We start from the raw sequence: 23,291 nt of genomic DNA, 5'->3' as shown, positions 1-23,291 counted from the left end.
AGTGATGTATTAATCCGCTCCTCTGAGGATACGGCCAGCTTATGCATCAGCCGACTGTGTTCAAGTTTTAATAAACATGAGGTACCAGTAACCCTGAATACCGAATGTCATTTTAGATTAATGATACCCCCTGTGTTGTATTACCAACAATTCCTGCTAAAACGTGCAGCATGCCCAGTCCACGGGTCTATTACCTTTATATAAATATAATTAGGTACCCTGTGCTCGGACCTAAGCTTTTATTAATGTCAGCAGTTCCTTTGTTGGGATCCCAGCGAATAAGGAAACGATTATTTCCCCAGGCTCACCTACACAATGAGAACAGCTCTGTAGGCAGAGAAGCTTCCTATAGATTATTCTAAATAGAAAAGCCACAGAGATACGACTCAATTCCTTCAGGATCGGGTGGAGCCTCGCGCCACGGGACGCACAACAACCCCTCGCAAGGTCGTTACCATCAAGAAAGCCCCACGGAGAGCGTGCAGATGGTCCGAGCGCTGCAGCAGGTGTGTTAAATGAATATGAACACCGCCATAAAGTCTATGATTAGCTTGCAGCCCGCACGTAGGGTTTGAGTTACGGCTTAATCTGGAGCTTCCAGAGCATCGGCGCATCTCCGTTTCATCGGCCGACCGGGACATTCGATCGGAAACGCGACCAACGCGGCGCATGAAAATGAACATTGGCTTTTACGCCTGGTGTTTTATTTCGCCTGCTCATCAGAACGGCGAGCGAGACGTTCGACATGCTGATGAATAAATCTGACGGCTTCATCGTGAGGGTATCGTGTAGGAGAATGGTGCAGGATGATTAGTCACGGTGCATTGTAATCCATACGCAGTGTCTCTTAATCCGTAGGTGAACGTACAGATTCACTGTTCAAGTGAATGCAGGCTCATCTCACACACACACACACACACACACCGTCCAAAGCAACATCTGAAGGACAAATAAAAAGCTCGATGCAGCAAATACAAACTGACCTACAACACAAGGGTCAGCTACGTAATATCAGACCTCAGAAAGGTGACCACTGCTGCATATGCACACGAGTAGCAACCCGAAGCAGCTTGTTTATTAAAAATAAGAAAGTAAACGCACCCCTGGACCGGTGCCACAGTCTATTACACTACCCCCATCACCACTGGTGCCACTGGGCCAGCTGACTTGACTGTAACAGCGACCCCCTGCATTTAGCAGACACTTGAATCCAAAGCAACTTACAGTCTAAGCAGTTGAAGGCCCATTCTGGCAGTGCTGGGGTTTGAACCAGTGACCTTCTGATTACTAGTCCAGTACCTTATAAGCAGCAGAGGTACACTTGAGTACAGTGTGTTCTTCTGTCTGGGTTCCAGCTTTATATAAAGACTCATACTGACTGGTGAGATAAAGAACCTGATGGCTTTACATGTGGAGCCTGTGCTAGTCTGCAGTGCTCCTCGGCCAGCAGGGAGTTAGCCAGTGCAATGGGGGAATAGGACATGTCTAAAATTATTTAGAAAAATAGTCATGTGATCTGAAACCGCTCTGCTATCGGCCATCCAGGGGAGGGAGGGCCGGAGTTCCTCAGAACTGATAGAGCCTGCGCAGAGATGGCGATGATGAAGATCAGCGCGTGACTCTCGGTGCGCTATACGGATCCCCATACGAGCCAATCCGGCGCAAGTGAGAATAAGTATTCGGCTACTACATATGTGACAGAGAAGGCACTCGGACAGGAAAGGACGCAAAATACAATCGGGTATCTGGATACGACTATGTTGGGAGGAAAACTGGTGGGGGAAATAAACAAATAAAGTCACCCTGCACCCTCACCCCTCTGTGAGGAAGCTAAAGCACACTTTTGGTTTTAGATTCTTAAGTATTAAAGGTCACCGCTGTCGAAAACTTATAAACAGGCTGTATTGTGTAAGAAACAGCTCTCTGTATGACCTGTATTGTATAGAAACATCCTGTAATGAATTTGATGTGGTTAAAAAGCTGACGTGATGGTAACAGCACAATTCGTAGCTGAGCAGAGTTCTCAGTCCTGCGCTGTAGTCATTTGTAAGCAGCCTTAAAAGGTCAAAGAAAATGTGGCGTCTCTTCCACGAGTAAACGACACACACGCCCGGTCGTCCACCCTGGAAAAAACAGGACTGTCATGATGTCCGGTTCTGATGCCTGTGGGCAGTTTAAAGGTGACCTGGACTCTGGACAGGAGTTAGGATGGACACTTTGACTGACCAGGATGCAGCGTGTGTCAGCAGCAGAATTGAAACAAGCTGCAATTTGAGCCACAGCAGATCTTCTGTTGGTACAGACCAGACACCAAAGCGTCCTCTGGAATCAGTAAGTCAGCGGTTTGTGGCTTGTCCTTCCTCGGACCACCGTATGTGGGTACGACTGCCTGTGAGAGATGCTGCTTTATACCTGATCAGATCTGCTGTATTCAAGACGTGAACAATGAGGAAGTTCCATCAGCCCGACATTTAATAGATTCCTGATGGTCACATGCACATATGACATTTGTGAATTTATATAGTACCATGTATATATATACTGGAAAAAAGTATTGGGACACCCCGTCTCCCATCGACAGTTTAGGGAAGGTCCTTTCCTGTTCCAGCATGACTGTGCCACTGTGCATAAAGCATGTCCTGACCTCAGCTCCACCCAACAGCTTTGGAATTAACCAGAACATCAACTGAGGGTTTCTTGCCTAGCCACACAAATGCTCTATTAAATGAATGGGAAACAAATTACCACAGACATACTCCAAAGTCTTGTTGTTACAGCTGAGAAGATCATACAGAGATCGCTCGATTTTAAAACCATGTCCGCCAAGCTCATGGTCAAGTGTCCAAATACAGTACTTCTGGCCAGCCTGCAGTGCATGTTATTTTGTGATAGCCACATTGTGAGGCTGATTATTATTATTATTTATTATTGAATTGAAGCATGCTCCGGCCGTGGTGGTGGAAGCTGAGCGTGGGCGTGTATCTGAGCCCATCACGAGCGGCGTTCTCACACTGTGACGGCCGTCTGCTCTAATGAAGTGGAGGCGAGAACCATTATTTGGAGGTTGGACAAAAATGACTAATTAAACAGCATGTGAGTGACCTGGCCCACCCGTCTCGCTCTCACTGGACCCTACAAACCACTGACCACAGATCAGCCGTCCGTTATATACCAACACCAAACATCAACTTTTAAATTTCATTCTGCTGTAATTCTTCGATTCTTCTTCCTTACACCAATTGTATATAAAAATCAAATCTATAATATAAATGATACAGTATCAATTTATCTTTGGGGTAACAGTTTAGGGAAGACCCTTTACTGCTCCAGCATAACTGTACTCCTGTGCACAAAACGAGGACCATAAATGTTTGGTACACTGATCGCCAGTCGTTGACTGCTCGCCAAAAATCACTGCCTGACCCAATGAATGAACTTTAGACTGAATGGTGACAAATTCCCACAGCCACATTTCTAAATCTTGTGGAGGCTGTTATAACCAAATAAGGACCTGAATTCCCATGATTTAAAAATAGGATGTTTAACAGTCTCACTGTCCAGTGTCCACATACATCTGGCCATACGTTGTATATATGTTATACATACATTATAGTATACATACATCATATGGTATACAAACATAATGTTATACTATATATAACATGTTATACTATATATACATAATATTATACAGATGGTATAACATTATATATACATTATCACGTATGTTATACATACTATAGACATATCATACGTGTATAACATATGTTATATATACATAATGTTATATATACATTATAACATGTTATTTATACATTATAATGTTATACGTACCCTATACATATTATACATATGTTATACAAGCATAATGTTATACAAACATTATAACATATGTTGTATATACATAATGTTATACAGATGTTATAACATGTTATATATACATGATCACATATGCTATAATTACATTATGTCATACATACGTTATACATATGTTATACATTCATAATGTTGTACATACATCATAACATATGTTATACATACATTATACATGTTATACAGACGTTATAACATGCTATACAAACATTATAACATATGTCTGTTATATGGTATATGTTATATCATGTTATATATACGTTATACATATGTTATATAATGAGAGTGATCTTTTTTCGGCTGAATTAAAGCGTAGTCACATGTTGGTCTGTAAACAGTGCCATGATTGGCTGTTCTGCAAATACTGATCAGAGATTGGCCGATTTTGTGTGAGTATTTTGTGTGAAGCAAAAATCTGTAAACAGACTAAAAATTATTATATTCCTAAAAAGGTATTTTAGGTTCTATCTCTTTCTTTTGGGCACACATGGTGCAGTACACGGCACTGCTTCACATGGCCCACGAGTCACAGGACCCACCCACATGCTTGCACACACACACACACACACACACACACACACACACTACAAATGGGAACTACTGCAGCAGCAGTGCTCACAAAGCAGGAACTGTCTCGCTGTACCTTCCCTTATAGCTGTACGCAGAAGTGTGTCATTTCATTTGTGAACTGTCTGTGTTTCTGCCTCAGTGTGTGTGTGTGTGTGTGTGTGTGTGTGCGTGTGTGTGTCCGCACTCGGACAAAGGAGCCACTCATGACTTAAACGGACTGGCCGGAGCTGCACACTGACTCCAGTGTGTCATGGGGAGAGAAGTAGACCGATGATGCAGCTCATGTGAAATGTGCTATGCTAGCCTTTACCCGGTTGGCACTGGGAGGGGCGCGTGAGCAGGGTATGTGTGTGGGGGGTGGGGTGTGTGTGATACAGACATCCTGAGCTGTAAGGACGTTTATCCTGATGATCCAGGGTCCTGATTTGTGGTGGAAGCGTTTAGAAAAGTGAGTGTGGAGCAATAATGGTCAACAAAAGATAAGGAAACAAAACAGGGATCAGGAGTGATACATTATATGGCCAAAAATATGTAGACATCCATTCTAATAGGAAGTTTGTTGGGTCAAATCACTTTTGGGCCCTTGAGCAAGGCCCTAAACCCTGTCTTTTCCAGGGGCACCATACAATGGCTGACCCTGTGCTCTGACCCCAGTCTCCAAACAAGCTGGGATATGCAAATAAAGCATTTAATTGTACTGAATATGTATGTATATATATATAAGGGCCCGACAGTGGCAACCTCACAGTAATGGGGCTTGAACCAGTGACCTTTCGATTACTAATCCAGTACCTTACCCGCTAGGCTACAACTGCCCTAAATTATATACTACAATACTACACATATATGGACAGTGGTAGCCGGGTGGGTAGAGCTCTGGGCTATCAACTAAAAGGTTGTGAGTTCAAATCCCAGCTCTGCCATGCAGCCACTGCTGGGCCCTTGAGCAAGGCCCCTAACCCTGTCTGCTCCAGGGGCGCCGGTCAATAGCTGACCCTGCGCTCTATTATATTAGATTCTATACACACGTTAAAGCAGTTTGGACAAGGCCATTTCCCGTCCCAGCATGTTCCAGCATCCATCAAAAAGACTCAATGTGGAAGTCCAGTGGTCAGCAGAAAGCTCTGACCTCAGCCCTACTGAACACATTAGAGATGACTGACAGCCCTTCACTTCCAACATCAGCCCCTGAACTCACAAATGTATAAGACTGATATTAAAACATGCACTGAATATGACTTGCTACAACCACAGTGACACAAATTCCCACAGACACACTCACAAACCCAGGTGAGCATTACACTGGCATGAGCATCAGTAACATACTTCAATTTTTAGGTGCTGATTTTGCAGCAGCCTTTTTGTTTGCCCGACCACCTCTAGTTCTATGGAGATGTGAAGCTCGCTTGACTGTGGACAATGTTTTGAATGCTTTTATATAAACATATACAGATGTACAGTAGAACAGAATTCTCTCTTTGCGTATCCCAGTTTGTTTGGAAGCTGGGGTCAGAGTGCAGGGTTAGCCATTGTACGGCGCCCCTGGACAGAGAGGGTTAAGGGTCTTGCTCAAAGGCCCAGAGCTGGGATTTGAACTCTCAACCTTTCAGTTGATAGTTCGAAGCTCTACCCATTAAGCTACCACTGTCCCACTTGTTTCCAATGGTACAGATCATTAGAATGAATAGAAGACCTATTTTGCTCTTGGTGGCTCCTGGATTGTCTGACCCAGGGCATAAGGTGAAAATTTAGGTATTTTATCCACGGTTTTTGCAATCAAAATAGCCATATTTATATGAGCACAGAGAAGTCACCGGGTGGATTTATTGGTATCATGAACAAGGAATTACAAGGTTTTAAAGTTAAATGATGTTATGATGCTGTATGTGAGCTGTAAGGGCAGTCAAAGCTCATTGGTTAAGGTACATGGACTAGTGATCAGAAGGTTGCCGGTTCAAGCTCCACAGCTGCCACAGCTGTTGGGCCCCTGAGCAAGGCCCTTAACCCTAAATTGCTCAAACTGAATTCAGTAATGAATGTAAGTCGCTTTAGATAAAAGCGTCTGCTAAATGCCACAAAAGTAAATGTATGTATATTTCTGAACCAGCATATTGGCCTTGTTGTCCATCTGTAAACACGCTGCATGTAAGGAATCAAAATGTACAATTTATGTACCGTTAAGCCCCTCATATTAAGAGACGCCTTGTTGAGCCAGTCTGTGATGTCATCTGTCAGGACTCTTGGCAGGCTAGCATGTTTGTGTGTGTGTGTGTGTGTGTGTGTGTCTATCGGAATGCCTCGCTGACACCGTAATCTTCCAAATTACAGACTCCACGTGCCACCCGCACAGCAGTCATTTAGCCCTCGAGCTCTAATGAACGTCGCTCTCCGTCTCGATTCACACACACGCTTCTTCATTTGCATTTGGGTGCCACATCAGGCGTAGTGCCCCCCCATCTCACACACACACACACACACACACACACCCGACAACCAACGACATGGCATGATGTTAGACCAGAAACGATAACAGGAAAGACAGCCGATTTATCGACCGGTTCAAACTCCCACTGCATGTTAACCCTAAACAAACCTCGTCCACAACAGACACGACAAAGTACAACGAATACAAACCAAAACCTCATCCAGGACCAGGTAACAGTGCAGAGGTATCGGTAATGACACAGTCAGCATTCAGAACAAAACAGCAGCACCAGTAAGAGTAACAGTAATGACACGAATGTTATTAACAACACAGTGTTCAACAACGGCGATGTTCATTTCAGTTCGGTATTTAAAATGACTCTTGTTGCCATTGTTATAATCTTTAAAACCATGACCAGGAAACGGTAACAGTGATGATCTGACTGTCAATACTGACTCGCGACAACAAACGAAGATTCCAGTTTCGATTCCATTTGACTAAAGTGGCGTTTAAGTTACTCAAAGCTGCTCTTCAAACTAAGAAAAGTTTAATTAAGAAAAGGTAACAGTAATGACGTGACTTTCAAATACGGCACAACAAAACGAAATGAAACAAAAATTTGCTCAAGTTGCTTAAACGTTGCTGTTTAGAGCTTAAGCAAATAAAAACCAACACTAAAAACCATAATCAGGAAAAGGTAACAGTGATGACACGACAATAATAACTAATGAAGCCTTAGTTGTTTGTAAATAGTTCAGTTTGGAGGTGGTGCTCAAGTTGCCCAAACTAATTTATACTCATCATGTCATTACAGATATAGTTTTTGAGGTTTTGATCAGAATTAAACACACCACTGAAACCGGATTCAGAAAAAGGTAACAGTGATGACACGACTGTCAGTAATGACTAAGGAAAACCAATAATCAAGTACCACTGTAAGTAAATAGTTCTATTTGCTTTACATGGTGCTCAAGTTGCCCAAACAAGATGTAGAGTATTTGATCAGAATTATACACACCATTGAAACTGAATTTAGAAAAAGGTAACAAAAATGACATGATGGTCAATAATGATAAGGAAAACCAATAATCAAGGACCAGTGTGTGTAAATAGTTTTATTTGACTCAAGCAGTGCTCAAGCTGCCCAAACAAGACGTAGATTATTTGATCTGAATTATACACACCATTGAAATCGTATTCAGAAAAGAATAACAGTGATGACACGACTGTCAATAACGACTCACCAGAAATATGAACAAATAAAAAGCAAATTCAAGATGCTTAAACAAGAAATTCCAAAACCTCAAGACAAGATATCAGTGATAAAATGACTGTCAATAAGGACACACACACACACACACACACAACCATCGTGTCTAAACGTACCATATGAAGGATCAAGTGGAGTTTTACTATAAGCTGTAAATACGTGGCGCTTGATCAGATTTAAACCTCAAAACCACAAACGTAAAACTTAAACACACACGAGTGAGCAGAACGTCGTAGAGCGAGAGGAAACCGACTGTTTAATCTCTTCCTGCGGGAAAACCGACGTTTAATGCAGAGTTCACAATGCAGCCGAGTTTCTGATCAAATGTGTTTCAGAGCCTCCGCATCGTCACCAAATGTGACACTGACGAATCACACATCTATCAATCAAAGCTCCCGCAGAGCTCCTGCACGCGTTAATCCCCACACCGAGAGATCTACGCTTACTCGCTCAGCTCCGGGCCGCCGAGCTCAGCGATCGAACGCTTCCCAGTCCCGCGCCCGGCCGAGCGGGCGCCATATAAGGCGGCCCAGCTAAACGTGTCACGCGTAATTTATCGTCGCCGGGCTGCGCTTCACCTTTCAGAGCAGACGCTGCAGCACGGAGTTGCCGTAAAACTTCTCTGCGTCGGTCTGAGCAGACAGATCACGCCGCGCAGTCCCGGCGGTCTCGTACGAGTACGTGCGGACGTGTGTCCGTGTTTATGAACCTTTTCGGTCCTGGATGTGATCCAGAGATCCAGGATGGATCACAAACAGATGACACACTGAGTAACAAGACTCAGTCGCACTGCATTCATGCATGTCAATGTGTTGCAGTGATACATGCACACATGGCACACACGGCACACGCTGGCATTGCACCCACCCACCCACACACACACACACACACACACACACACACACACATTCTTTTCATTTTCCACAGATCAGACACAGAACCAGAGCAATATAAATAATCAGGCTTACCTTACATCGTTGAGCAGCATGTGAGAGCAAGCATGTGTGTGTGTGTGTGTGTGAGTGTGTGTGTGTGTGTGTGTTCAGACACAGCCGGACGAGATGGGCAGAGCCGCCAGAGCTGAGAGGCTCATTGTTCTGACCAGCAGCGAGTGTCACACTCCGAACGTTCTGCCCGTCTGGAGCCCTCGTCTACTCTCGCATACACACTCTCTCTCTCTCTCTCTCTCTCTCTCTCAGTGAGACACACACCACACACACTCGCATGCCTGTGGCTCTGCGTCGGAGACCCTCCCGCCACTCACAGTCCGACTCCACCCCCCAACCATCCCACCAGAAACAGAGAGAGAGAGAGAGAGACGGGTGAGAGAGAGACGGGTGAAAAGTAAAGCAAGCAAACACCAAGCTGTTGAACATGTAAAAATAGACTCCAGAACCTCTCCTGCTACATGTTACCCTTTTGGCCATCCGTAACTGAAACCCAGTATTGCTTTTGCTTAAATTTCACTAAGCGAGCTGTCATGGTCAGGCTTGCAGTGTGTGTGGTGCCACCTGCAAAAAACTGGACGTATAGTATAGGTGTACAGGGTGTCGATTCATAACAGGGCAAATTACACCTACTCACTCAACAATGAAATGACAGACAGAAAGACAGACAGACAGACAGAGATAAGAAAAATAGATAGATAGACAGATAGATAGATAGGAAAGATAGATAAACAAACAGATAGATATATAGGATATCTATATATAGGAAAGATAGATAGAGAGACAGACAGATAGATATATAGACAGACAAACAGACAGACAGATAGATCTATAGGAAAGATAGATAGACAGACAGAGATTGAAAAGACATAGGCAGACAGACTGAGTTAGAAAAGATAGACAGACAGATAAATATATAGACAGACAGACAGATAGGAAAGACAGACAGACAGATGGGAAAGATAAACAGATAGGAAAGATAGACAAGACAGACAGATAGACAGATGGACAGAGATAGATAGATAAATAGATAGATAGATAAATAGATAGACAGACAGACAAGGACGATAGACAGACAGACAGTCAGACAGATAAGTAGACAGACAGACAGATAAATGGATAGACAGAAAGACAGAGACAGACAGACAGATAGGAAAGATAGATAGATAGATAGATAGATAGATAGATAGATAGATAGATAGATAGATAGATAGATAGATAGATAGACAGACAGATAGGAAAGATAGATAGATAGATAGATAGATAGATAGATAGATAGATAGACAGACAGACAGACAGATAGGAAAGATAGATAGATAGATAGACAATCAGACAGACAGACAGATAGGTGAGTGATATATTGATAGATCGCTGGGTAAATATATAGGCAGTCAACTGTACTGTAAATTGCTTTGAATAAAGGCGTAAGTGTAAATGAATCCACTGTTTAGGGGCATCAGTTATTTTTTCCTGGTGGAGTGTGTGTGTGTGGGGGGGGGGGGGCAGGGGGCAGAAATCATTCAGACTCGTTCATCTTAAACTTTCTGTAGATGTAATTATAAAAACTGTCTCTTCTTCGTGCCATGTTTGGCTTCACACCCCTGAAACGCAGCTGTTTTAATTTCTTCATTCTTTACTTGCCTCCTGTTTCTGTAGATTTGAGCCAGTGTTGGAGTAAACACACGAGCACATACCTTACATCCTTCAGACCTTTTTTGGTCAGTAAAGTCTGAAAATTCTTCATCGAATTCCAGTGTCCATTACAGCCTCTCATTCCTGCGTACAGTCCGACTCCTCACATCCCGAACAGTGCAGAATAAATCCTTCATCACAGCTGCTGAGAATCCTTAGACTTTATAAACGCTGTAGCAGATACAGGAGCATACAGCAGAAAAGCTAATCTGCTCTGTTCAAACGTTCAGGAAACCTTGTTAAGAAGACACGGCATGAGGCAGTCCGTAAAGTACCAGGAGATTTTAAATAAACATTAGAATGCTGCTGTTGAGGAGCTGAAATTGAGTCCGAGTGTCAATAATTCTATCAAGTACGCCAATAAATCTGAAGACGTCTGTATATTACTGTCAGATAAAAACAGTCAACCAATTTTACACAATGCACAATGAGGAATTTGGGTCATTTAAACAAATCTGAGAAGGTAAAAACCAGAAAAAGCTTCACTATTTAACCAAATGTATATGGACTCTCGTCCTAATCTACAAAATCACTTTAATCGAATGTCAGAAATTAACCGAGACTTATTTCTATAGTGTACATAATAAATCGGGAGGTCGAGACTAGCACATGCTTCCCACAAGCTTCACAAATGATAGATCTGGAAATGTCAGATGTAATTCATCATGCCCACATTTTTAATGAAAAAGAGAAGCTTGTGTAATATATTGAAAGTGTGAGCAGTGTCACAGAGTCATGAGACAATATTAAAGACAAAAACAAAGACTGTAGTTCACAACAAGTGAGAGAGAATGCAGAGAGAAAGAAAATGTGAGAGAGTATGAGAGTGTATTAAAGAGTATGAGAGGGTGTATGAGAGAGTGCATAAGAGAGAGTGAGAGAAACAGTGTGAGAGAAAGAGTGAAAGTGAGAGTGTATGAGATAGAAAAATAAAGTGTATGAGAGAGTATGAGAGAAAGTGAAAGGAAGAGAAAGTGAGAGAGAAAGAGAAACTGAAAGAGAAAATGTGTGAGAGAGAATGTGTGTGAGAAAATGTGTGAGAGAGAGAAAGTGTGTGAAAGAGAATGTGTGTGAGAGAGAATGAGAGAGTGTATGAGAGTGAAAGAAAGAGAAACAGAAAGTGTGTGTGAGAGAGATAGAATGTGTGTGAGAGAATGTGTGTGTGTGTGTGAGAGAGAGAGAATGAGAGAGCGAGGACGTTGACAGTTAACATGAGGGATTTCTCTGTCAGAACGAGTGTGAATGTTTAGTTTGGACCTTGATAAATATTTACAGTCCTCGCTCACAGCCTTGTGTCCTGGAGTGGGACTGGAACCAAATAAGGACGTCGGGCCGCATCCTGCATTTATCAGAAGAACGTTGACTGTACATGAAAGAAATCCCACAATCCTCTGCAGCTGCTCTAGAACCTGAATTCCAATCTAGTCCTCCTGACCGAATACTTTTGGCCGTATACAGTGTGTGTGTGCGTGTGAGTGTGTGTGTGAGTGTGAGTGAGTGTGTGTGTGTGTTAAACTACTTGTTGGATTCAGTTGTTACATCAGAAGCTCCAGTACTGAGATGCTGACCTGACACAGTTACCATGGAAATGACCTTTACCTCCCCCATCAGGTCAGTACCAGGATTTTACTCTTGTTTTCTCTCACGCTGGAGTTTGATTCTGGTAAAGTAAGGACAGCAGGACGAGCTTGAGTCTGAGTTGCATCAGTATCAGAATTCTCTCTCTCTCTGTTTTTCATTATTTCAATCACGTTAAGATTATATAATCTATTATATAACATACAGTCATGGACACACAAACGTTTCCTTCAGTCCTCCAGCTTTTAAAAGTGTGTAAGACTGTCCAGAGGCGACACGGTGGAAGAGTGGGACGAGCCGGGCAGCCAAGGTCCTTATTATATGGAGTTATGTGCATGTTCTCCCTGTGTCTGTGTGGGTTTCCTCCGGGCGCTCCGGTTTCCTCCAACAGTCCAAAGACGTGTAGTCAGGATAACTGGAGATACTAAACACTGCTTGTTTAATAGTTTATCCACACAAACTACAAAACAATAATATCAATACTGGTGATTTTTATTATTATTTTACTGTTTTTTTTAATGTTTTTATTATTACATTTATTATCGTTGTTGTTTTGGTGTTGTTAATATTTTTGTCATTGTTATTATTTGTTATTGTTTGTGTATTTATTATTTTATGAAATATATATTTATTTATTACAAAATATTATAATTATTATTATTTAAATTTATTGTCTTGTTTTATTATTATGATTATTACTAATAATAATGTTTTTGTTATTTCTATTTTTATTATTGTTAATGTTGCTACTACTTTTATTAATATTATGATTATTACTGTTGTTTTTGTTATTATTATTAATACTATTTTTATTTTTAATGTCTTTGTTGTTATTATTATTTTTTTTATGTCCATTACTATTAACAATGTTTTTTATTATTATTCTTATTATTGTTATTATTATTATTGTCTTTATTATTATTATTTTTAATGTCTTTATTATTATTCATATTATTATTATTACTATGTCTTTGTTATTATTATTATTACTATTATTTTAATGTTTTTATTATTATTATTATTATTGTTATTATTATTTTTAATGTCTTTATTATTATTACTATTATTATTATTTTATGTCTTTGTTAATATAATCAATAATGTTTTGTTATGATTATGATAACGGTTATTCTCTCTTAACTGTATTTATTTTGTTTATTTGTACTAAATCGTAAGGAAAAGTCAGAGAGTTTTAATGATTTTGAAGGACCAGAAGCCTGAACAAAACATATTTACAGGCACGACGACCCAAAGAGCATGGAACAGATGTGCGTCACACACATAAAATACAGCAGCGAGTGGAAAAAACTCAGATACGGATTTCAAAAAGCATATTTCAGCTTTTACTGCAAACATTTGTGTGTCCGAGCTGGAGGAAGAGTAAAGAGAAGATCCGGTCAGTACTCGTATATCTTCCTTAATGGAACGTTGTTGGCAGTGATGTTTTTTAAGAGCTTAGTGAAGAAATATGGTTGTGCAACATTATTATTTGTCAATAGATGGAGCTTTTTTAATAAATAATTGTATAATTAGGTATAATTGTTCATCATTAGAGGTGTAAACAACAACACTGGGTTTTAGAAGCTTCACTTTAAAGAGCACCTTTCTTCATGTTCCAAATAACTTCATTTTTCTTAATTAAATAAACCAAATCTTTAAGGGACGTTTGAGCTGAATTTATCCTGAATAAACTGTAGATTTGTTGCACCCGAGTTCAGTACTGAGTTACGTCTCCAGCATGTGGACTCTGAATCTATTCATGAGCTTCCGTCGCTCAAACAGACCAAACAGAAGTGGAGCTCTCCTGGAGGCGTCCGTCTCTTCACACTTTGTACTTCAAACCAACAGAGGGTCGTAGAGATGACGCAATCCTGGGATCTAACTTCCCAATTCTGAGGGAAGTCGAGCGCAGTTCAGGTCCCTGCTGACTCGACCGGTGCATCATATCCTTTTTAAAAACACCCACTCATATAAACACACACACACACACAGGTAAACAAACAGCTGGGAGAGAGCAATCTATCAATCCTAACAAGCCATAAGAGCACGCTACCTCCCAATGAACCCCCAAAATCAATCTACACTCATCAGCCATAACATTAAAACCACCTCCTTGTTTCTACACTCACTGTCCATTTTATCAGCTCCACTTACCATATAGGAGCACTTTGTAGTTCTACAATTACTGACTGTAGTCCATCTGTTTCTCTACATGCTTTGTTAGCCCCCTTTCACCCTGTTCTTCAATGGTCAGGACCCCCACAGGACCACCACAGAGCAGGTATTATTTGGGTGGTGGATGATTCTCAGCACTGCAGTGACACTGACATGGTGGTGGTGTGTTAGTGTGTGTTGTGCTGGTATGAGTGGATCAGACACAGCAGTGCTGCTGGAGTTTTTAAATACCGTGTCCACTCACTGTCCACTCTATTAGACACTCCTACCTAGTTGGTCCACATTGTAGATGTAAAGTCAGAGACGAGCGCTCATCTATTGCTGCTGTTTGAGTCGGTCATCTTCTAGACCTTCATCAGTGGTCACAGGACGCTGCCCACGGGGCGCTGTTGGCTGGATAATTTTGGTTGGTGGACTATTCTCAGTCCAGCAGTGACAGTGGGGTGTTTAAAAACTCCAGCAGTGCTGCTGTGTCTAATCCACTCATACCAGCACAACACACACTAACACACCACCACCATGTCAGTGTCAATGCAGTGCTGAGAATGATCTCTACAGTCAGTAATTGTAGAACTACAAAGTGCTTCTATATGGTAAGTGGAGCTGATAAAATGAACAGTGAGTGTAGAAACAAGGAGGTGGTTTTAATGTTATGGCTGATCAGTGTACCTAAATTATAAACAATATAAATAAGCTTATTAAACAATTTAGCTTAAATGAAGAGACTGTCTATTGTTTCCCAGATAGAGGATTAGTTACATTACTGCATTATATCACCACACCGACACACCGCCACGCCCCTCATATGAATCCCGTCCTCAAAAATAAACCCACTCACCCTTCATCTCACCCCGGCTCTGCTCTGAATAACAGCGAACTATCAAGGTCCTGCGAATATCCGCAGCCTGGCTGTGAATTCTCACTGCGGAGGGTGAACCCAGGCCAGGGCACTGCGTGATGCATTATGGGATGCATGAGATCAGCTGCCGAAGTGCTAAAGCACTACTGCCAAGAAGCATCGCCCCTGTCATACCCAGTGCCCCCCGTCTGCTTCCATTATCACGTATGAAACTCTCAGATTAAAGCGGAAGCAAAATCCTCGGCTGGTCTCTGATATCCTCTCAGAACCTTGTTTCATCTCATCACACCTCGGTTCGAGATATAAAATGGAATGTATTCGGAAATACTCAACCGTCCAATAAATAAGGTTGTTAATGAGTTTTAATGGAAACATTATCCGGGAAGTACTCGACTTTTGTATAATAGAGACACATTTATTATTAAGAGACAGAATTCGACTTGTGACCAGCACTGAGAGCGCACTAACAAGTGCACCCCACAATGGACTGCTTTGGCCATTCCACTCCCTTTCCCCAAACATTAGCCAATCATCCAATCATGTCTCATTCAATCATGTCTATGTCCATGGGTGGATGGATGGATGGATGGATGGATAAGGGATGGATGGATGGATGATGGATGGATGGATGGATGGATAATGGATGGATGGATGATGGATGGATGGATAATGGATGGATGGATGGATGATGGATGGATGGATGGATAATGGATGGATGGATGATGGATGGATGGATAATGGATGGATGGATGGATGATGGATGGATGGATGGATGGATGATGGATGGATGGATGGATGATGGATGGATGGATAATGGATGGATAATGGATGGATAATGGATGGATGGATGGATAATGGATGGATGATAGATGGATGGATGGATGGATAATGGATGGATGGATAATGGATGGATGGATGGATGATGGATGGATGGATAATGGATGGATGGATGGATGATGGATGGATGGATGGATAATGGATGGATGATGGATGGATGGATGGATAATGGATGGATGATAGATGGATGGATGGATGGATGATGGATGGATGGATAATGGATGGATGATGGATGGATGGATGGATGGATAATGGATGGATGATGGATGGATAATGGATGATGAATGGATGGATGGATGGATGGATGATGAATGGATGGATGATGGATAGATGGATGGATAATGGATGGATGGATGGATGGATGATGGATGGATGATGGATGGATGATGGATGGATGATGAATGGATGGATGATGGATAGATGGATGGATAATGGATGGATGATGGATGGATGGATGGATGATGAATGGATGGATGGACACTTTATTGATCCCAAATGAAATTAAAGGCAAAATGAAATCGGGTAAAATGTTGAAAAGGAAATGACTCAGTACAAACCCACGCAGACAGGGGGAGAACATGCAAACTCCACACGGAAAGGACCCGGAAAGCTCCACCTTGGAATCGAACCCAGGATCCCTTAAGGTTGGGTAATGATGCATAGTTCTTATCTTTTCTTACAACAAACTATCTTTCTCTTGTTGTTCCCATAAATCTTTATATAAACCGATTACGAGAACATGCTCCCTCTGGTCCTCCCACAACTCCCAACTGCTTCTCGCTACTGGTGTCTGAATCCAATTCAACAGATGGCAACTTAGAACTAATTCCCCTCTGAGCACGCCGCAGGAGCCAGCACGTGATGCTCAGAAGACGCTGGTTAGCGGTGGAAGCTGTAAGTCAGAAACAGAAGGAGCTCTACAGCACGCTCAAATACCATGATTTAAAGAGTGTTTGCACAAGATGACAGCACACATTACGCAGAAGCTAAACTACGGAGAGATCCACCGATGAAAAGAGGGAGAGAACAGAAAGATTCCGCGGCGGAACAGAAATCTGAACATTAACAAGAAACTCGGAAACATCCAGAACACGATTAAAGGGTCTACAGTGGAAAGCAAACCAAAACACCAACACCTAAACCATACATCTCTGTCCTGCTGTTGTTTGCTTGTTTCTGAGCATAATTTATATACAGTGGTAGTCTAGTGGATAGAGCTGTGGGTTAGCAACGGTTGTGGGTTTAAATCCTGTCATGCCACCACTGTTGGACCCTTGAGCAAGGCCCTTAACTCCCTCAGCCTCAACCACCACCTGTTCAACAACTATCATTGTGATATTCGCTTTTCCTAACCCACATTCAGGACAATAACAACAAACACTGTTACATTTGATTCTTCAAAAATAACAAATAAGCACTTATCTAAAACTAAAACACAAGACTGGCGTAGACAATCCTCAGACTGAAGCTAAAATCTATAATAATTAGAATTAGAAACACTTTTAGGGAAATAATAACAAATAGCCTCATTATTATTACCTCAACAATCAGGTAAAAAGAAAAGACTCCAACTGGTTTATTTAGTGGTCACTGTGATTCCTGGACAATCCATTTAGTTTTTTTGGGCACTTCTGATGCTGCCACTTCAGCACATTTTAAAATAATGATGAATTCATATGGTGGGTTTTAACACTTAAAACATTAACCCATCATTATAAGGGCTGTATTAAAAGTGTTTCACTGCCAACATTGGAACAATGACGATTCAAGACTGCGAGGGTTGACTAGGCTGTTGTAACAACAGTAATAATAATAATAAGTATATAGTAATAGGTAATATATAGGTATTAACAGGTTATAACAATAAGTAAGTAGTAAGATGTAACATATAGGTAATAGTAGGTAATAATAATAATAATAAGTAGTTATAGGTAATATATAGGTGATAATAATAAATAAGTAGTAGACGGTGATATATAGGTAATAATAGGTTATAATAATAAGTAGGTAGTAATAGATCATATATAGGTAATATCAGGCTATAACAATAAGTAAGTAGTTATATGGGTAATATATAGATAATAGCAGGTTATAATGATAAGAAGTAATAGGTAATATATAGGTAATAATAGGTTATAATAATAATAAGTAGTAATAGGTAAAACATAGTGATAGATGATAATAATAAGTAAGTAGTAGTAGGTAATATATAGGTAACAACAGGTTATACAATAAGTAAGTAGTAATAGGTAATAATAATAATTAAGTAAGTAATGATATAGGCAATATATAGGTAGTAATGTAGTAATAAATAATAATAATAATAATAATAATAATAATAAGTAGTAGTAATGGGTAACATATAGGTGCCATATAATTAATAATAGGTAATAATAAATTAGTAACAATATGTAATATAAGGATAATAATAGGCAATAATAATAATAAAGTAAGTAGTCGTAGGTAATAATAAAATGTGTTTGATGTTTATCAAGCATTACTTTAAATGTAATGTAGTTTTTAACAGTGTTAACAGGCTTGTAATTAAAATGTATATTTATTTATTTATTTAAGAACACTGCTCCAGTCATTTACAGTGTTGAATATAACAAACAGTCTTCCCAACATCAGCTATGTGAGGTGGTTTTACATCTGCTTTACATGGACCCACACAAGGTCAGTTATCTAAATACAGAAACACAAACAGCTCATGTAAAGAAAAACGTTAAAGTGTTTCTTACCTGATCTGTAGTCAGACTCGCTTTATTTCTAATTCATCTATCACTGTCTCTTCCTCTCTCACTTTTCTGATGCTCACTCAGGTGATAATGAAGCGCAGAACTACACACAGCTACTAAAATCCACAGCGAGGGTGTAAGCAGGCACGCTGTGTGGTACAGAGGGACGAGCGGTTACTCCTCTCTCTCTCTCTCACTAGAATTAGCATCCACACTACTGCCACGATGCTGCTCGGGTTACTATAGCAACACCTCTCTCTTAACATCCATCCATGATTTAGTGTGTGTACGCCGAGCACACGAGTCCAGACCTGTTGCTTTTTCCAGAGGAAGCGCACGTCGTGGAGCAGTGAAAGGAAGTGGCGCGCGCCCTCCGCCCTCTGCGATTAGATAACGTAAAGAGAACGTACGGGAGGGAAGCGTATTCAGGCCACCGTGTCAGCACTCGGCCGCTTATGTTAACAGTCTTAACCCTGCGCTAATCAGAGCGCTAGCATCTGTCTCAGCCTGTAACAGGGTCTCTGTGTTTCTACGTCAGGGCATTATACCTAATTTATAAAGCCCTACCTGATTCACGGTTGTAAAAACCACGTCACAAACTGAAATGAACAGAAATATGAAACGAAACACAAGGTTGTGAGGCGACAGTGTTACCCACAATGCCACTGTGTCACCTGCAGAGTTCAACATAAGGAAACTTATAGTATTATTAAATGATTCTATTATTTTATACTCTACCGAATCGTATATCATTATTGACATTATACGCTGCCTCAATATGAAGTGTGGCAGCATTACTGATGTCATCAGAACACACACACACACATGTACACACTTTGCACCACTTAGCGCAGACCTTGGGTTGTATTTCAGGAATCGGCTCTTACCAGCACTAATGCCACACACACACACACACACACACACACACACACACACCTGTAGTTTCATGTTCACCTAGATGTATAAATTCAATTCAATTGTTAGACTGTATAGGTGATTTTGTAGGGTGTGTGTGTAGGGTGTAGAGAGGTGGTGTATGTGTGTGTGTATATGTGCGTGTGTGTGTGTGTAGGGTATGGAGAGATTGTGTATGTGTGTGTGTATATGTGTATATGTGTGTGTACGGTGTAGAGAGGTGGTGTATGTGTGTGTGTGTGTGTAGGGTATGGAGAGATTGTGTATGTGTGTGTAGGGTATGGAGAGGAGGTGCATATGTGTATGTATATGTGTATATGTGTGTGTAGGGTGTAGAGAGGTGGTGTATATGTGTATATGTGTGTGTAGGGTGTAGAGAGGTGGTGTGTGTGTGTGTGTGTGTGTGTGTGTAGGGTATGGAGTGATGGTGTATGTGTGTGTGTATATGTGTATATGTGTGTGTACGGTGTAGAGAGGTGGTGTATGTGTGTGTGTGTGTGTGTGTAGGGTATGGAGAGATTGTGTATGTGTGTGTAGGGTATGGAGAGGAGGTGCATATGTGTATGTATATGTGTATATGTGTGTGTAGGGTGTAGAAAGGTGGTGTATATGTGTATATGTGTGTGTAGGGTGTAGAGAGGTGGTGTGTGTGTGTGTGTGTGTGTGTGTAGGGTATGGAGTGATGGTGTATGTGTGTGTGTATATGTGTATATGTGTGTGTAGGGTGTAGAGAGGTGGTGTGTGTGTGTGTGTGTGTGTGTAGGGTATGGAGAGATTGTGTATGTGTGTGAATTTATGTGTGTATATGCACATAGGGTGTAGAGAGGTGGTGTGTGTGTTTGTGTGTGTGTGTGTGTAGGGTATGGAGAGGTTGTGTATGTACCTGCTGCAATGTGCCCAGATACTCTGCATCACCTACAACCTCCTGAAGCTCCTGTCAATCATTCGGTCCAGTGGGGACGCTGATCGATCATACTGTCCATCCTGACCTGTCCGTCCTCCCACACTGTCCGTCCTCCCCCTCACTTTCTTCTCCTTCATGAACTTCACAACGTTCACACTGTCACAAGGCTATCTTAAAACTCAACGTCTTTTAAACTCAACGCCACTCCCACAACCAACTGAAGTTAAGTTTCAAGGTACCGCTGTATATGACAAATTAAGATCGTCGTATTCCGATGTACCCTAGATTATTATTATTAGATCCTAAATCCAGTCACAAAGTCCACGATACTTTCTGATTGTGTTGCATGACTGTCACATGTAAACTGAACCTCACCGTGGACACGTGGAATATTACTTGACACTTTTTAAACACAGTTTTCCCTCAAGTAATTTTCACTTGATATTTTATTAAATTAAATATTTTTAAAAAGACAAAGGAGGTGCGTTTATATTTAATGCACGACCCTCTAGAGGGCCGGCGTGGAGCTACGCTGCGGAGAGGACGGACGGCCTCGGGCAGAAGCGCAGGAACGTGGAATAAAAGATGATTAACTGTTAAAATGAAGATGAGATATGTATGCAGGATCTTAGGTATTATTGTAACAGTTATTCCCTCAGATATTTAATTTAATTTAATTTACTTTTGTTAGTATTTTTATATACAGGTGTGGAGCATCACTTTATCAAAGGAAATGGAGATTCAGTCTCTGCTTTAGTTTCTTCATAAATGTATGCATTTTCTCCCTTTTTAGCGCGTCCAATTGCCCGATTGCGTCATGCTTCCTCGAACGAAGCTAACCCACGCCCCCTCCGACATGTGGGCAGCGGCAGTACGCTTTTTATCACCCGCACTTTGACGAGTGCAGTGCAGTTCAGCATTGTGTACGGAGACACACACCCTGAGAGCACTCTTTTCTCATCTCTGTGCAGGCGCCATCAATCAGCCAGCAGAGGTCGTAATTGCACCAGTCATGAGAGAGAGAGAGAGACCGCATCCGGCTTAGTCCCGCCCATATCTGAACAACAGGCCAATCGTTGTTCATGTGGCCGCTCAGCCTTAGACGGCAGGCAGAGCTGAGATTTGATACGATGTATTCGAGATCCCAGCTCTGGTTCCAGCGTGTGTTTTTACCGCTGCGCCACCTGAGCGGCAACAACTGACCAATTCTTTATGTAACGTTGGAGAAATGAGAAAGTTTATGGTCATTTAAGGCGCTCAAGTGGGGCAGCAGTCCATTACAGTCCACCACAGACTCCAGCCAGCCTTCTTTTAGAAGGTTACAGAAACTAAAAACAATACCCAGAGGAAGAAGTGACCGTCCATTTAAAAACCTTCAACCCAGCTTGAAAAGCCAGTATTTTTTTTAAACCATCATGCTGCCTTAAAAATAAACCCAGTTCTGAAGGTCAACACTCACTCTAGCCCCACTGCACCGAAATAAAACAATATGTCTCACTTGTCCGTACTATTACTGGGTCTCCAAACTGGCTCGAATTGGATTTAAGTGTAGGATTAAACTCACCAGATCATTTAGTAAAATCAGATACAGTCCATCCAGAAAGTATCGACGCTCTGTGTTGGCCTGCCTGCCACTTTCGGGCTCGTTGCCTAACATCAGCGGTTGGGTAAAGTGGCTCACAGCTCCAGAATGAGTGAAGCAATAAAACAATCCAAAGCAATTCTTCTGCCATGAATCAGCCAGTTTTGGTTTTCTATCGTAAAAGTTGGTTCTAGCAAATCCTGCATTCAGTGCTGTGTTTTATTACATCTCTGTCTCTCTGCCTTCCTTTAAAGGCTCATCGTCTTTTTGTACAAGGTTTGAGTATTGCCAGTACAAACAGTGCTGCGTTCTTTAATGCAGACTAGACTCTCACCAGCCACGCAGCAGCAGAGCGTCGTATAAAACCCTACAGACCCGAGTCAAGGGCTTCATGTAAAAAAAAAATCAGAACGGAGAAACAAGTGTAGTCTGGTTGCTCAACAACTGCAGAAATGAATGGATTTTCATGCAAAACATCTCTAGAGTTTAAAAAGTCAAACAAAAAACATCCAGTGTGCAGCAGTTTCCAGGCAGAAGCGCCTTGTTGATGAGACATAGAACATTGGTACAATGTTGGTGAGCAAACAGTCAAAGGTGGATGGTCTGACACCCAGGTGGCACAGTAGGATAATCCTGAACGTTCCGGTTCCAATTTCATCTCAGCTACCAGTCGGCTGGGCGCCATCTAGTGGGCACAATTGGCAGTGCCTGCAGCAGACAAAATTGGTTATCAAGTCTGCTGGGTGGGAAAAGGCCAGGTGGGGTCTTCAAATGCTGTGCAAGGACCCTGGTTAGCGGCCCGAGGTGCCTGTGGAAGTGAAGTGGAGGAACCTCGTGTACGAATCCACTTACGCACGGGCGAAAAAAAGAGGTCGAGGGACTGTGCACGCGTCGGAGGGGGTGTGGGGCAGATGAATATACCCTCC

General features: G+C 41.6%; 1 protein-coding gene across 5 annotated transcripts in view; it reads right to left on the bottom strand.

Moving 5' to 3' along the window:
- Window positions 1-19,045, bottom strand: part of LOC134302927 (muscleblind-like protein 1) — an 80,515-nt gene extending 61,470 nt beyond the window's left edge. For 4 of the 5 annotated variants that reach the window (XM_062988186.1, XM_062988190.1, XM_062988188.1 and 1 more), the window contains exon 1: window positions 9,107-9,294. The gene's annotated coding sequence lies outside the window, so the exon portion shown is untranslated. Of the gene's footprint in view, window positions 1-9,106; window positions 9,295-18,967 lie in introns of those variants that run through there. The other variant, XM_062988187.1, reaches the window with a different exon arrangement.
- Window positions 19,046-23,291: the final 4,246 nt, after the last annotated feature.

Source organism: Trichomycterus rosablanca, chromosome 25 (assembly GCF_030014385.1).
Source record: "Trichomycterus rosablanca isolate fTriRos1 chromosome 25, fTriRos1.hap1, whole genome shotgun sequence".
Classification (NCBI taxonomy): Eukaryota; Metazoa; Chordata; class Actinopteri; order Siluriformes; family Trichomycteridae; genus Trichomycterus; species Trichomycterus rosablanca.
The sequence above is the reverse complement of the archived record's forward strand: the minus strand, read 5'-3'. Positions and strand labels throughout refer to the sequence as shown.